A 15,720-nucleotide genomic window follows, 5' to 3' on the forward strand; every position below is an offset into this window, starting at 1 on the left:
ATAAGCAGGAGACCAGAAGCCATGGTGCTTCTGGGGATGCCTCTCCACAGTCTGTGAGCAAGGGCAAGGCTAGCAGTTTCAGATAGAACCTGGGACGGGGCAGACAGTGGCCATCCTTGAGAATAAACTCCCATGAGCACCTCACTGCCGCATTTCTGCAACTACAACATTCTTCACTGTTATGATTTGATAAAATCTACCAGTTAAGTGTGCAAATGCAATTAAGACTTGTGGCATCTCTCATTTCCATGCTAGTCAAAGCTACCAGTGCCAAGCAACTTCTTGAGAAATCAGAGTTTCCAGAACTCTGTGCCCAAATTCCAGATGAAGATCTGGGAACTGATGGAAACTCCACGTAACTCTAACCCCACACAACCTACTCTGGTTTCTAACATTTAACCCAAGTGATCTCACTTGGATGAAAATAAAATTCCATTTCTTGCAGAATTATATTGCGTTCTAACTATGTTAAAGGAGAAGAAGGTAGGGCCTGCTTTTTCATCTGGATCGAGAAAGGCCTCCTCGCTCCCTGAGAATTAATTTCAGGAAGAGAAAGTGTATTGTGAGGCTGGCTCTGCCTGACCCAAGTGACAGGCAGGAATCTGCAGGCACAAAGAAGCAATTCTGCTTAGAAATGTCACCCTACAGGTTGCCAATTAAAAATCTTTATTGAGATGCACTCAGGCATGGAAGATGTCATGTCATGTGTTGTGAGAAGATTAGAGACATCTGAGTCACAGGTGGGACGATCTCTTCCAACAACTTGGGCTGCGGATCCAGGCACCACATCTGAGGAGAGGAAGGACACTCCTACCAATAACTCTAGGACTCAGAAAGTGTCGCTGGAATGAACACCATCTGAAACTCAGATTCCTGAGTATTGACTATTTTATGACATTCTCAGTTCTCTTGGGCTCCACATATCTTCCTTACAATGAAGGATTTGAACCAGAGATCTCCAAGACCTATGCAGCCAACCACAGGAAGCGGAAGTCAGGTCCTTTTCACAAAGGCTCTTTGTCATGGAATTCCTTGCCCCAACCTCCTGACTGCCTGCAAACACAATTTTTAGAAATTAGCATTGTATTGATTCTGACATGAGCTGCCATTGATGCTTCTGTTTTATGCATTTTAATTAAAAGTTATTATTTGCCATTGTGTCCTGAGGCCATGTCCTGGGCATGAGTGAGATTTCATAAACCAACCTGGAGCTTGTATTGGAAGTGCATTGACACTTCTCACCATGTCACTGTAATTATTTCTCTTGGATCAATAAGGAAGCTCTGATGTCTCTTCACCTCAGAAAGGAGACACCTTTCCATTTGTCTCCCATAAACCCTTTCTCCAAATCACAACCTCCCCTAGTATAAAACTGAGTTGTATGTCCTATTTTCAGAGTTGGCGCTGCCACTTCTGTCAAAGCCTACTAGGGACTGTGGGCCAGGTTTACTCTGTTGCATGACATTGTGTTTTGAGATTATGGTTTCTGGCTGGTCCTCTCTCTACTCCCATTTTGGTTCTCTTTGGCTGCCTACTCTACACTGCAGGCTGTAGGACACTATTAATTCTAAACTTCTTCTAGATGCACCAGAGGTCAAAATGTCATTTTTATTTCCCTCTCTACCCACATCTGCTCTGCTTAACTTTACTGCTCAATGCATGTTGGCTGAATCTAACTGAGGGCAGAGAGTGAGGAATCTGTATGTCTGCCAAGTAGAATCACCTAGAGCCAAGTCAAGATTCATCAAACTCACCCCATCCTGTCCCTCCCATCTGGGACAAGAAAGACTGTGTTTAGAGAAAGAAGAAATTGTGGATTTTTCAGAGCATCATTCTGCATGTTAAATCTAAACAATACCATTGTTTTAAGTATATATACCCATTACATGTACTGAATTTATAGAATACTTTAGGATGAAGGTAGAAGTTGGGAGAGATCACTTGTTAACCACTTTTTTGCTCACACTCAATAAATATTTCTTGAAAACATGAAAGTCATGAATCCAAATGAATAAGCAGGAAGGAAAAAACAAAGAATATCTTCTTCACCCAAAAAAAAGGAAAAATTTTTAAAAAGGGAGAATTGGTGAAATTTATTTGTTTTTTTAATCATTTTATTGCTTACAATCCAGGCACTGGCACAGAGTGAATCTTCAATAAACAGTTGTTGGAAAATAACTAAATAGCTATTAAGTAAAGTAAATAGATAAACAAATATTTCTTGAGTAAATATCTAGGTAGAAGTTAGGCAACAGAGCAAAGACAAGCGCGCCCTCAGATTCCTTGCCTTCCTCAATCCAACTCTGCCCTCCAAGAAGCCACGCCTTCTCCAGCACCAGCATTTCCATCTTCCTGAGTTTCTAAAGCCACACGCTTTGCTTAATTGTGCTTTGTTTCACAATTTTTCATACAGCACCTCGTGCTGGGCACCATTCTAAGCACTCCATATCTAACTCACCTAAATTTCAAGGCAGCTACCATCACCACTGTTATATGAGTGTCATGGTCAACTTACTGGTGAGAAATTTCAGGGACAAAAGAGCTAAATAATGTGTCCTAGGTCACATGGCTAGTGGGTGCCGCACTCTACTACTGAGCTACACACCCAGCCCAGAGCTCTTCCTTCTAACCGCTATGCTAAGCTGCCTCCACCTTCACCATGGGCTGGCAGGGTTGTTGTGTGTCAGCCTGGCTGCTCTACCTCCACTCAAGCTTCCTGGCTACAGCTTTGGCAATACTCTCCCATCACATTCATTCAATAACTATGATGAAGCACCTCTCTGTAGAAGTAGTATGACGGAAGGGGAAAGAGGGACAGAGGGGAGGGTGGATATGATCGAAGCATGACGTCTGCATGTAGGGAAACATTAGAGTAAAACCTATTCATTTGCGCAATCAATATGCATATATTAATATAATTTTAAAATGTAATAAAGTACCTCCTCTGGGTCTAGAATCTTCTAGTTTCTAGGACTATAGCAGCGAGCCAGACTGTCAGAATCCCTGCCTTGCAGCACTTACATTCTAATGAGGGGAAACAAGCAACACCCAGGTAAACAAGCCAAGGAAATAACTGAAAAAAATAATATGAGATATCCCACAGCAATAAAGGAAATAGAACAGAGTAATATAACAGGAGTCCTGAAAAGCCTCATTAGGTTTCTGGTGAGAAAAGACTGTCTGCATTGTGTTCTCAGAGAAAACAGTGAGCCGTGTAAGAATTCAAGGCAAGACCATGCCAGTCAGGGGTTAGCAGGTACAAAGGCCCTGGGGTAGGAATGGGCTTGGCAAGTTCTAAAAAGAAAAAGGTACCTGGAGAGCAACAAGCAAGTGGAAGAGAGAAGGGGAGGACAGCTCAGATCCAGCAGGTCTCTGAAGTTTACAGGAAGCCACCAGATATAGCACAATGCTGACTCTCCAATGAACACTAAAGGCCCTCTCACCTCTCTGTACCTGAGTGCTTCTCAGCACACCAAACTACCTGGGACCACTGAACTGTCCCAGGGCACCCACGTATCTGCCACAGTCGTGTTTTGTGAGGCATAATGAGCATCATAGGGCCTGGAGTCAGATGGCCTGGGTTTCAACCGCTAACCTCTGTCCACAGGTTAAATGGCTTTGGACAAACTATGGAACCTACAATTCAGTTTTCTGAGCTAAAAAACGGGATCATAGAATACAAACCCAAAAGATTACGTATTGCGGAGATGACCTAAGTTTTATGTGCCCAGCATACTCTGGAACACAAGAAGCAGACATCTAGGCAGTTCTTATGTTGTAATGGCTATTTTTATTAATCGTGCTAGAAATTCACCCTTAAAGTATCAACACTTCCTAGCAGAAAGTGCTGGGATCTTTGGCTTCAGCGACATTGTTTTGGTGGCTGACAGCAGATCAGTGAAAAGGGTCTGAAGAGAAAATAAATTGTGGTGTGAGCGAAAACATCTACTATTTCCCAAATAATATGATCTTGCTAGAAAGTTCTAATCTTATTTATTCAAAATCCCTCTCCAAACTATTCTGTTTCACGCTGGCGAAGTAAGAAGACCACACCAGCAGGGAGACCCTCTGTCTGGTGAGGAATCGATAACTGGAAATGTGAGGCACCACAGCCAGAAACTCAATTCTTGGCCACATGAAAAGAGAAAAGCATTTAACCCCAGGAACGCTGCAGCCGGGTTTCTGTTCTGATTTTCTGAGCCATCCAGACAGGGAGGCGCTGGGCGGCCTCTCTCTCCGGTGCCCTACGGACTCAATTAAGAACCAAGCCCTGGCGCCATCTGCTGGTGGTCTCAAAACCTGAAACACAGACGTTTAACGCAGGGGCCCCTCCCTGTCCTTGACAAAAACTAAATTCAAGGGGGAAACCTGGCAATTTCATCGTTAAGTTCTGTTTCGGCCTCCAGTTAAGCGTGTGAATGGAGAAGACCAGATGGGAACAGTGCGGCCACTTACAGTCCCCCGGGGACTGTACACGGCTGTACCACCGCTTCCTTTGTTTCGGCAGGAGCTGTTCTATCGCCAGAGCTACCAGGCCCCAAAGGCAGCGGACTCCTCTGGGGCCACTAATGGGCCCCCTGCCACCCTCATGCCGTCCTCGCCCGAGGGTCCCCTGTGCCAAAATGAACATCCTCACACGCATTCACCTCTCGAGATTCTTTACACGACACATACAAAGAAACCATGCGTGGGCCCTGTCTTCAAAGAGTTGGGCCCCTGGCCGCTGAGAGGTGAGACCTCAAATTCCCCTCCGGACCCAGAATTCTGGGATGAGGATCAACTTGGGGTCTTGACCGCCCCTCTCACTGGCCCAGGCTGTGGCCAGAGCAGGTGTCGTGGGCAGCTTCTTCGTAGGTTGTGCCCAGCTCCACACCCACCTGCAAGCCAGGTAGCTGGGCATCACTAGACACTGAGCCCAAAATAAGTAGGAAAAATAAATCTGCAGAGTTGCTGACCAAAGAGGGGGTGAGAATCCCAAAGAATTCTGGCTTGCTCCTCCAGAGAGTTAGGTAGATCATTTTGAAAGCCCGAAAGTCACTGGTTGGGCTGGCACCTGCTCCACTCCAGGGTATTCCTGTCCTAACTTAAAGAGTACTGAGCCTTCCGCTTGCCAGGTACAGTGTGAAACACTCTACCAACCGCTCATTTAGTCTCATAATGACCCACACAATTGGAATCATTTGTATTTGCACTTAACAGGCAGAAAACGGGGAGAGAGAGAGAGAGAGATTGAAGAAAATATTAAATAACTTGCCTAAGATCCTCCAACAAATGAATGGAAGAGGCAGGATTCAAATCTTGCTCCCTGAATCCTCTTCACCACTATAATAATGTGTCTTTCAGAGACCTAGAACAGAGGATTTTCTCAGGCATTCCTACTTGCAGGATGAATCAAGCAGGGTAATTTTCCATAAATGGAAATGGTGCTCTCTGAATGCAGTTAGGGGCAGGAGGTCCATTAACACCAGGCACTGCCAAATCTTAATCCTATTCAGTAGGATGTGCCCAGCAGAAACTCCTTCCCATCAGTGCAGTCACTGAGTCGGCCCTCACTCCCAGCTAGGCTTTTTTTTTTGGTACTGGGAATCGAACTCGGGACCTTGCTCTTGCAAGGGAAGCAGCGGAACCACTGAGCTAAACCCCCAGCCCTCCCCAGCCAGGCTTTAAGACCCTGTCAGTAATTTTCTCACACTGTCCATGCTTAATGATTGATTTCTCATGGTTATTTGCAAAAGCACAAATACAAACACCATTAACTGGAAATAAAACTAGCCAGCCGTGCAACTGCTCTGTGAACTTTGGGGACCCTTGTTTTCCTAGGCCTGGCTAAAACAAACATTCTTTTGATACTAAAATGCCAAGGGCAGCAACTTTGTCTTCCCAAAATTTATAGAATTATGAGGTTTGGTTGGATTAGGGGAAGGGAAACAGGCTTAAGAATCATAGAAAGCAGCTGGAGATACTGATGCATTCCTGTAATCCAGCAGTTTGGATGGCTCAGGCAGGAGGATTGCAAGGTCAAGTCCTGCCTGGGCAACTTAGAGAGACCCTATCTCAAAATAAAAAATAAAAGAGACTGGAGATGTGGCTCAGTGGCAGAGTCCCCATGGGCTTGATCCCTGGTACCACAAAAAAAAAAAAAAATCATAGCTTTCAAGATTCCCAAACCACCTACCCTGTCTCAATACTTAAAACAGGTAACACTACTTTTTAAAGGAAAAATGTAGACATTTAATAGCCATTCATTAACCATCTGTGTGGTTTCTGGCATGAGGCTGGACATGATATCAAGAAAGATCCCAAAAGAAGGGAAAGAAAAAATTATGAGAAAAGAAAAAAAATGGAAACAAAATCTATGTAAATAGTGAGGAGTGGAGGGAGTGAAGGGCACACAGGTAATGGGGAAAAAATAAGAACCAAGATACATCATGTAGAGATACAAGCACCCAATGATAAATGTAAACATATTGTATACCTAAAATGTACCAATAAAAGAATTTTTTTAAAAAAGGTCCCAAAACTCTACAAAATATTTACAAGGGCTAATTAAAACATATAGCATTTGTTTAAATGAAAAAATATATTACAGTAAAAGACACATTGTCATGACATACTCCCCCTCCCTTCAAACATGATTATCCTATCATTCTTGCCACTTTCTGAAGCAATTCTGGAAGACCTCTTTCCTGAGTGTTTTCCCAAGGTGTGATGAAAAAACAATACAGTGAATGCTGCTGCCAAGTGCCATCCAAAGGAAAGGTAGGCTTGTAAAAACATTGCAGTGTGCCTTTTACAACCTTATTCACCAGATCTGTCAGCCTTCGGCTTCTGGCTCTGAAGACTTAAGAACATGTGCCAGGGTATCTCAAAGCAATTCCACTCCGAGGGCTTGGACTTGAGGAAGATGGTCCTGAATAAGCAGGATCTCCAGTGGCAGAGTACAAATGCTAAGTCCTCACAGTCAGATGGTATGGGCTCCTTTGCAGATGGGGACTGATTTAATTAAGGCCAAATAATAGGGGGACTGTCAGGGTAGAAGTCCAGAGACCAAGGAGTCCTAGGTATTTCATGAACCAACTGGAAAACAGATGATGCCTTTGACCCTCCTTGGTAGTCAGTACCCTGCTCTTGTCTCTCTTCTGTTCAAAGACTCCTAATTCAGTGCCCTTTTAGGGCCATGCAAGGGCCTAACCTCCAAAACACCAACCTGATCCCCAAGAAGATATGCCAAATTTATCTTGTGCTTTGCCGCATAATACTGTATCCCCAGACTAGACAAACTTAAAAAGCATTGATAACTAAATTTAACCTAATTAAAGCATTTCTCTCTCAGGAAAGACTCTGTTTAAATCTAGAATGTCCTCCAAAAGTCTGATGAGTTCAGAGGTGGAGCTTTGGGAAAGTGAGTGGATCGGGAAGGAGGGATATACTCATCAGTGGATTCACCTCCTAATAATTCAATAGCATAATGTGCCGTGAGGAGGTGGGGCCTGGTCAGAGGTAGTCACTGGGGGAGTGACCCAGAGGGTGTATTTTTGTCCCTGGCTCCTCCTTTCCCTCTCTGCTTCCTGACTGCCATGATGTGAACAGCTTTCCTCCACCCAGGCCCTTCCACCAGGCTTCTTGCCTTGAAGCCAGCTGTCTAAGGACTGAATCCTCTAAAAAGCTTGAGCCAGGTAATCTGTAGTTATTAGGTATGTTGTCCCAGTGATGAAAAAGTGACTAAGACAGACTCCAAGTAGTTGCCTATATTTGGAATTTCAAGGATCAAAGCTCACCATTGGGGAAATATTTGAGGCCATGTTCTCCTAAAGATCTAAGGGTCTTCTCAAATAAAGGCCCAAATTCCAGGCCAGTCTGCACAATTATCTTATGAAAGCAAAAGCCATTTCAAAGATGAGTTGAGTTCCCAATACAAGTAGGAAATAGTCCATGTAAGTACTGTGCTAACTGATTGTGCCACTGGAGCACCACAAGTAGGAAATACTCTGCATCTTAACTATATCTGAACACATGCAGGCGTTACTGCATGGCAATATGGTGGCTCCACAGGCATACACGAGTCTAAGGAAATTCCCTTAGAGTTTCATGCCCTGAGAAGGTGATATAGCTGTAACCAATAAGAAAACATCCACAAAGAAACAGACACTTCTTCTGTTACCTAAATGGTAGTTACAGCCTCTCTGCATGGTCATGCTTCTCATATTGTGTTTGTTTAATATCTGACAATGTCTTGGCTCATATTGTGGTGGATTTGAAATAAAGCAAGTACTTGTGCATAACACAGTTACCCACACAGATGGAAAAACATGTTTATTTGGGGGAGGTGAGAGAATTGGAAGGATACATACATCTATAGTACTGTAGCATCAACATCACTGTGACTACACAGTACTGTATTAATAATATTTTGAAGGACGTACTCTAAATACTGTCTGTCCTCTCTTCCAACCCCTCCACGTAATTACAGACTTTCTGGAGAGGGCGCCATACTGGAAGCTGTGACGTGAGGGATTTGAAGGGGCTGCTGCTGCCCTCCAGTGGTGACTGTGGGAGTGGCATCCACGGGAAGCTTCACCTGCTTCCAGCCTGTGAGAAAAATACAAAATATTTACTGTCTGTGCCATTCTTATTTTCAATTCTCTCACATTACTAGCACAATAAATGGCAGGTGCAGGACGCTTTATACCATTCCAGTTTCGCTGTGAAGCACAAAATGTACGGAGGATATAGGTAAAGATGTAAAAATTATTTCATTTTTACTTTATTTCCTAAATGTCTAGCTCTTGCAGTATTTATAGTAAGACCACTTTTTAAAATTCAGTCCTCTGTATTTATTTTGTTTGTTTTGTTTTGTTTTTTTGTAGTGCTGGAGATTTAATTCTAGGCATGCTGGATAAGGGTTCTAACACTGAGCCATATGTCCTTAAATATATGTTTTGTACTGAAAAAAATATATACTAAATCCAAGTAAGTCAGTGTTGTTATGTAGGGTGCAAAAATATCTCAGTATGTAATAACAATTTTCATTCTCTAAGAGCTTCCCGTTTTGATTTTAGGTGGAATTTTCCTACCCAAAAATGGTTAGAATTATTATAAATTATAGCCTGGCTTAGTGGCACATGCCTGTAATTTCAGCACTCAGGAGGCTAAGGCAGGAGGATTGCCAGGATGTTGAGGCCAGCCTGGGGTATACAATCAGTTCAAGGACAGCCTGAACTACATAGTGAGACCCTGTCTCAAAAACAAACAAGAAAGGAATTATTATAAATTAAATGGAAGTCTTTAAGATACAAATTAATTTTTAAACTGGATATTAAAAGAATATTTTAATGTTGGACATCATAAACTGATAAAGGCAGATTCACAGGTGAGTTAGTTGGGCAGCTCTCTGGGGAACTCGTTAACCAGATGAACTGAAACATTAAGAAAAATGTAATGAAATGGAAAAACTGTATTTGTGAAATCTTTATTTTTGATAGAGCACAGTATCTAAACTGAAGAAACATTGTTGATAAACTTTTGGACTTGAGAGAAGCCCAGGAGGAAAGGAAAAGCTGCCTGTAAGAAGAGTTTAAAACACTTAGTAAGCAAGGGATAGAAAAGAACTTTCTTAATTTGGTAAAGGGCATTCCCCAAAAATCTTTCACAATTACCATACTGAATGATGGAATAGTCAGAACAGTGCAGCAATGTTTGCAATAGTGAAAACTGGAAATGCTTTCATACTCACTGATCAGAGAACAGACAGATACATTGTGCTGTGGTGAGGAATGCCATGAAGTGTGAAATAGCAATTAAATAAATTAGCCATGTGGATCTACATGGATGGTACTTGAAATACATTTAGTGAAAAGAGCCCTTTGCACTGTCATTTACATAAGTTCCTAAGATACACAGCATTGTGGCATATTGTTCATAGATTCATAAAAGCATAAGCACATGAACTAGACTTGTGTTCAAATGTATGATAATATTGCCCTGGGCAGAGTGGGGGATATACAGTCCCTCTCGTGTGTGTGTAATATTTATGCTGAGAGGGGAAAGACATAAAGCAAATACAATGAAATATCACTCATTTTTTAAATGTGGCCTGGTGGTTACAAAAGTTTTTTCCACGTTATCTTTTCCTTTTTTTTATGAAAAAGCAAAAGAGATTAGGACCTTTAATCAATGTCAGGAACTTTGTTATGCTGTGCCTGAGCCCACTTTGGCCTGTGATAACAGAATACTAGGACTGGGTGATTTACAAAGGAACGATGTTTATCACAGGTCTGAAAGTCATCAGCATGGTACTGACAGGTGCTTGGCTTCCGGTCAGGGCCTCAAGCTGCGCAGTGCATGGCAGAAAAGAAGGGCCAGCGGTTGCTGAAGAGGAAAGGGGCAGAGCTAACCTCTTCCTGCAGAAAACCATTAACCCACTCCTGAGGGCTCCACCTCCGTAACCCAAACGCCTCCCACTGCCCCTTCCCGTGCACTGCAGCAGTAAGATATTAACCCTCGAAATGACCTGCGATGGGGAGAGGTCGATTTTAAACCATAGCACTGAGTGTAATTTGCAAGTCTGGGGCCAGATCTAAAGAGACAAGGTGTCTCCGTGTCTTCCCGCCTCCCCAGACCGCTCAGCCTCTCCTCCAGATATATTCAGTTAAACATTTCGAGAACACTGATTGAAAGATGCCCACAGCTCTACGTTGCCCCAGTGGCATTCATCTCCTCCGGACCTTTTGTTAAAGCCTTCAGCCTCCAAATTCAATGGGGACATGGCCAACAGCTTTTTTGGTACAGAGCAGTTCTGTTGGTGTCCTGAAACTCTATGTTAACAACTGAAAAAAACCCAAAGATAATTTTTCAGAGAAAAATAAAGGATAAAATGGCAGGCCAAGTATTTTCAATCGAACAATATACAATATTGTCTTCTGATCTTCTACACAATCTCACACACATACAATCCTCCTAAGTACACAAAAATTATAAGAATTTGGAAGGGAAAAAATAAAGAACTTGTCACTTCATCTCCCTTAGGTGAACAACCATTGGCTTGAAATTCATTTCATTCCTAAACTCACGCTCTGACCTCAATGTCTAGTCCAAGAAAAAGAACTGGAAAAAATCTTAAGAGCAGCAAGAGAATGAGGCAAGATGAGACCTCCACAGATATTTGATTTTTATTTGAATTCACAGTGCATTTTAGCAAATCGGAAAATTCCTATTTTGTGCTCTTGTAATAGAGATGCAATAAAAAGTCTTATAGACTTCTGTTTCTCTCAAACACAGCAGATTTATTAGGAATAGGAACTTGGCAGGCACTGATAGGAGAATTTTTAATTGAATTCACTATCATAAATTGCATAAATGTGGCCATACCTTAGAAGCTCCCTGGAGGGAATGATTATCCAGAAATAAAAGGAAATGTGATTTGGGAGAAATGTATTTTATTTCTCTGGGTGAGAAAGCTAAAGCTTGCCCTAAAACAAATTTTTGCAGTCTAGACTGCAGTCTTGAAAGAAATGAGACTGTAATCTACTTGTTCCTCTTGCTTTCACAATAGAACCACTCACAGTTGTGATGAGAATCATCCCAAATTATAAGGCATAGAAACTGGCATCGCCTCTCATGTTATTAGTTGATTTGCAGATGGCACCGCAATTTACAATTCTGCCCTATTTCAAGAAATGCTGATTCCGCAAATACTCTGCTTGTGAGCAAGAATGGTGCTCTTGTAAATCACAGCAATGATTAGATACTCTGTTTAAGCTTTGCAAAATTTACATTAAAGCAGCTCTCAAAAATTATAGGAAAATATTCTTTTTCAAGCCATTCCAGATCTTCCTTTTTTTTTTTTTGAGATCTCTTTAGACCAAATGTGGCTATAGACCAATAAGTATTTTCCTTCTGCTCTAATTTAATCACAAACTATTAAGCATATTTATTTCATAGGGTGGGAATTTAAAAAGACCTAATACAGTATGTTACACAATTACCAAAATACAGCCAACAAAACTTTACTTAATTAAGATTCCTGTATCATCAACTAGAAAATATTGACTATGAAGCTGCCAAATCCAAAAATAGGCAATTTAACTGACAACAGCAAAGAGAATATTGGCAGATATTAGGAAATTCATTTCAAAGATTGAGAATTTTTTTCCCCCTGATTTCCTACACTTAGGAAATCATAAGTCTGGTTATTTTAATGTAAAAGCCAAAACAACCAGTCAACACTTTATTTTTATATTTACTATTTGGACAAATAAAATTGAAATTACAGATATAAAGCTGTCATCTTCAATTCGACAAACAGCTACTGAGGACTTGCTGTTTGGATAATGCTCAGTGTGGTAAGAAATTAATCTCTATAAATCTTACCATAACTTTATCATCATCTCCTCTAGCCATACTTCTCCCTATACTCATCCATCCTGATTAATTCATTTTTAACTTATCATCACTAGTTAATTTGTGCTCATCACAAGAAATCTGGAAAATATAGAGAAATAGAATAAGAGCAGAATGCCAATAACAGTCCCACCAAGTAGTATTAATTATTAAAATCTTTGAGTTCTTCCCCAATGTTTTGCTGAGAATATTTACATAATTGCAATAATGTAATATATCTAAGATTATATAAGATGATACTTTAAAGTAATCTATATCATAATAAACTAACTAGACCTAACAATAATTTTCCCAACAATAGCAAATATGTAATCTTCTCAAATGCACCTAGAACTGTCTCAGAATAAATCCTATGTTAAGCCACGAAATCAGCCTCAAAAAAAGTTATGAGACTCAAAGTATAGAATATATTCTCTAACTGTCACTGAATGAAATTAGAATCAAAGACAGAGGAAATCTGTGAAATTCCCAACCTTTCATCTCAAGAATCTAAAAAGTCTACTGTTTTTCCTTTTTTGGTGCTTTTTTGGTACTGGGGATTGAATTGAGTCCTTACACTTGCAAGGCAGGTGGCAGAACCACTGAGCTAAATCTCCAGCCTCTAAAGTCTAATATATTCATGCCTTAGCCATGTAATAAATTTGGTGTGCTCTTTTTTTAAAAAAAGAAATTGAAAAATAAGAGTTAAACTAATCCTAAAGAAAGAAAAAAGAAGTAAATTATAATATTACAGTAGAAAGTAATGGAATAGAGAATAGAAAGACTACAGAAAAAGCCAAAAGTTAGTTCTTTAGAAAAAAAAAAATCAATGATCATTTTCTTATATTGACCAAGAAAAGAAAAAAAGAAAGAAGGTCAAATTACTAAAATCAGGAATGAAGCAAGAGACATAACTACTGACCTTACAAAATGAAACAATCATTAAGAAATAATACGGAAAACTATATGAAAAAATATATATAACCTTAATTCAATGCACAAATTCCCAGAAAGACACAAACCACTGAAATTGATTGAAAAAAATAGACAACCTGAATAGACCTATACAAGTAAAGAAATTGAATTAGTAGTCAAAAACACAAAATAAAGTCACAACCTGCTGACTTCAGGTGAATTCTATGGAATACATAAAGAAAATTAGCATCAACATTTCACAAACTTCAAAAAGCTTGCAAAAGAAGAAAAGCTTCCTAACTTTTTAATAAGTTAATAAAGCCAGTCTTTCCCTGAAACAAAAACTAAACAAAGACATCTGAAGAAAAGAGAACAACCGATGCCCTACCGAGGTCCTGAATTGCACAGAACACACCGAATCAGCCCGTTTCACACAGGAAGGTCTGTGCACGCCCTACCGAGGTCCTGAGTCATGCAGAAGACATTGAATCACCCCGCTGCAGACAGGCAGCCACCTGGTTCCACACTACAAAGACGCAGAGGACACCAGACCACCAGACCAAGGTACTGAGTCCTGCTGTTCCCAGCCTAGAGGTAGGGGCTTCTGAGCCATCGTCCCACTGCTCCTGGTCCAGAGGAAGGGGCTTCCCGGTCACAATCCCTCCCGCTGCTCCCAGCCAACAGGAAAGGGCTTTAGGGACAACATCCCTTCCGCTGCTCCCAGCCCCTGTCCCACCTCACCCAGCTCAGAGGAGGTAATCTGTGCAGGCGCTAACAGCCCCCCACCCCAGTTGAAATGAGAAAACATCTAAATAAGTCTCAAAACCAGACTTCCAGATCACCTACAGCAATCCCAAAGGGAAATGAGATGGAACACTCTGATACTCAACCACCTGGACCCACTGAACTGGCAACAAAAGGGAATCTGGAAAAAATGAAATGAGAAATAATTTCTCAGATAACAGGAGAAATTGTGCCCCTAGTGCAAGACATGATTAATAAATCTAGAGAGGAGCTCAGGAACATGATGGAATTTCAACATAAGAAACAAATGAAATCCATAAAACAGATGCAAATAGATTTCCAGGACATGAAAAACTCCACTGAAAGTCTACACAGCAGAATGAGACAATATAAGGACAGAATTTCAGATATAGAAGATAAGATTGCAATTAGTGACCAGGAAAAGAAAAATTGCTTCAAAATGATAAGGGAACATGAGAAATCAATCCAGCAGCTGCTAGATGATGCAAAGAAGAATAACATAAGACTGATTGGGCTCAATGAAGAAACAGGAGAGAGTGGAGATGACATAAAAAATCTCTTCACAGAAATAATGGCAGAAAACTTCCCAAGCAGGGGAAAAGAGCTTGACATACAGATAAGTGAGGCATATAGGACTCCAAACAGCCTTGATCAAAAACAATCTACACATAGGCATATAATTGTTAAGATTCCAGAAACAAACAGAAGAACAAAGTTCTCCAAGCAGTCAGAGAAAAGAAACAAATCACATACAAAGAAAAGCCCATCAGAATCACAGCAGACTTCTCAACACAAACCATCAAGCCAAGAAGAGCTTGGAGTGACATATTCCAAGCCCTAAAAGAAAACAGCCTCCAACCCAGATTGATGTACCCTGCAAAACTATCTTTCAAAATGGATGGAGAAATAAGATACTTTCATGACAAAGAGCACCTTAGGAACTTTGTGAATACCAAACCAGCACTCCAAAGAATTTTACACAATAGCCGAGGAACAGACATTGAGGATCACAACCCCAGGAAGCAAAGCAGAATGAACCCATCTGGCATGACAAGAAATTAAATGTAAAGGGGGAGAACCCAACAAAAAGAAAAAGGCATGGCAATGACAAGTCAATACGTTTCAGTTATAACCATCAATGTTAATGGTCTCAATTCACCAATCAAAAGAAATGGATTGGCAGAATGGGTCAAGAAGCAAAATCTAACAATATGCTGCATACAAGAAACACACTTAATTCAAAAGGAAACTCATAGACTGAAAGTTAAAGGATGGAAAACAATACTCCATGCAACAGGAATCCAAAAAAAAGCAAGAGTAGCTATCCTCTTGGCAGATCAAGTAGATTTCAAACCAACACTGATTAAGAGAGATGAAAAAGGACACTACATCCTTGTAAAGGGGAGAATCCAAGAGAAAGAGATGACAATCATAAATATCTATGCACCAAACACTAGTGCACCCAAATATGTAAAACAAATATTAACGGACATGAAAAGTCATCTATGCACTAGTACAATTGTAGTGGGGGACCTCAACACCCCACTGTCACAAATAGATAGAGCAGCTAGACAAAAAATAAGTAATGAAATACTAGAACTCAATCAAATTCCTGAATAAATGAACTTAACAGATGTTTACAGAGTCTTCCACCACACAAAA

Source organism: Heterocephalus glaber, unplaced genomic scaffold (assembly GCF_053883595.1).
Source record: "Heterocephalus glaber isolate CG9 unplaced genomic scaffold, H.glaber_assembly_v1.0 deba00001788, whole genome shotgun sequence".
Lineage (NCBI taxonomy): Eukaryota > Metazoa > Chordata > Mammalia > Rodentia > Bathyergidae > Heterocephalus > Heterocephalus glaber.